Source organism: Guillardia theta (assembly GCF_000315625.1).
Source record: "Guillardia theta CCMP2712 unplaced genomic scaffold GUITHscaffold_21, whole genome shotgun sequence".
Lineage (NCBI taxonomy): Eukaryota > Cryptophyceae > Pyrenomonadales > Geminigeraceae > Guillardia > Guillardia theta.
Window position 1 is genome coordinate 377,237 of NW_005434653.1, and position 1,948 is coordinate 379,184.

The following is a 1,948-nucleotide window of genomic DNA, read 5'->3' on the forward strand; positions in this document are numbered from 1 at the left end:
CAGGGAAGGGAAAGACATTAAACATGACATCCATCCCATCCCCGGACCCCCCTAACAGACCGTATATGATCGTGTATGATAAAAGAAAGCGCCCGATCACTCCCAGACACCCCCGCGATAGGTGTCCTTCCACCGGGAAAATTCAATCCAGTCTGTCCAATTCACGGTAACCACCACACCCCTCCACGGCCCTAGGCCTACCCCCCCTCCCCTCGCGTCCCGTCCCCTCCTTCCATCCTCTCTCATCGCCTTCTCTGTCCTTCTCTTGTCCCCTCCCATTCCTCACGTGCAGGCTCAGTCCTGCTCTCTTCTCCCAACAATGACAAGCTTCCAGCACCCTCAAGCAGCACAGGAGCTTCACAGGCTGCATCAACCTGAAGCGAGGAGGAGGAGAGGCTCTGCTGCTGGGGGAGAGCTGGCAGGGGGGGTCGAGGGAGGCGGAGGGAACGGGAGCAAGCACAAGGCAGTTGGAGGAGTCCGTTGTACTCGTCCACTTGAACTTGCTAGGAGGATATTACCCTGGAGAAAGAGAACTCATCGCAGCCCTTCGCAGGTGCTCTCGGGCTCCTCCCTCTTCTTCCTCCCTCCTGCTCCTCTCCTTTTCCGTCTCTTCTCCTCCTCTTCCTCCTCCTTAACGTGACTTTCGATGTCCTCATCCTCCTTCTCCTGTACTTGTTCTTGTTTCCGCTAATATTCTTCTGTTTCTCGCAGCATCTCATCGGAATCTTGCTTCTCCCTTCTTAGACAGCTTGTACCATCACACCTCCCCCTCTGCTTCTCCCCTCCCCTTCACCTGCAACTCCCTCCCTCCCTCTCCCCAACCCCCCCCCCTTTCTCTCTCGCCCTCCCTTCCTTCCCTCCCTCCCTCCTTCCCACCTCCCTCCCACCTCCCTCCCTCTCTGCCTCCCTCCCCCCTTCCTCCCTCCCTCCTTCCCTCCCTCCCTCCCTCCCTCCCATCACGGTCTTTGCTCAGTTAGTCAATCAGGGAGTGAGGCGCGTCGAAGATCTGCTGCTTGACCTCGACTTGTCGTCACTGCGGGCAGGTGCAGAAAGAGGAGGAGAGGAGAGAGGGAGAAGAGCAGGAGGAGGAGGAGGAGGAGGAGGACCTGACGGTAACAGCAGGCATGTCAAGGAAGCGGTTCGAGTTGTTGTGCGAGAGGCTGCAGGCAGGAAAGAGGAGAAGGTTTCTGTCTAAAGCAGAGATGAGCATCGCAGCATCGCTGGAGGAGGCGAGTAGGGAACTGGAGGGCTGAGGAAAAGAAGGGGGGGGGGAGCAGGAGAGTCCGATCAAGAGATGCGGATGATGTAGGGAGAAAAAGGCTGTTTGATAGGTTTGTTTCTGTTTCATATTATTTACATTCACCATTCGTGCTACTTTACATGCTGATGTTACAGATACACTTGAATCCTCCTCCTGGTCCTCCTGCTCCCCCTCCTGAACCCCCCCTTCCCCCGCTTTGCTCCTTCCTCCTCGATTCTCGACAATCTCCATATGTCCACATCCCGTCTTGACCCCTTGTGCTTCCCTAGCTGCCCCCCTCTAGTTGTGTACGGTCGCACACCACCACAATCTTGACTTCTCCTCCTCCTCCTCCTCCTCCTCCTCCACTACAACCATTTCCTCTTCCTCTTGTACCTGCTCCTGCTCCTCTACCTCCTCCTCCTCCTCCTCCTCCTTCCCCTCCTCCTCCTCCTCCTCCTCCTCCTCAGCTACTCTGGTCCAGCAGGGGCATCCATCAGGTTTCTTGCCATCACTTCCTCTGCGGGACTGCACTTCAGGTCAGGAGTAGCAGCAGGACGCGCAGCTCTTGCCTGCTCCTTCTGTGCTCTGCCAGTATTCTCACCCGCTCCGCTATCACGTCTCGGTCAGCAGCTGGAGGGTTCGTCCTCCTCCACTCCATCACTAGGCTCGCCTGTTGGAATCTTGAGCGCCTTATCTCCTCCTCCT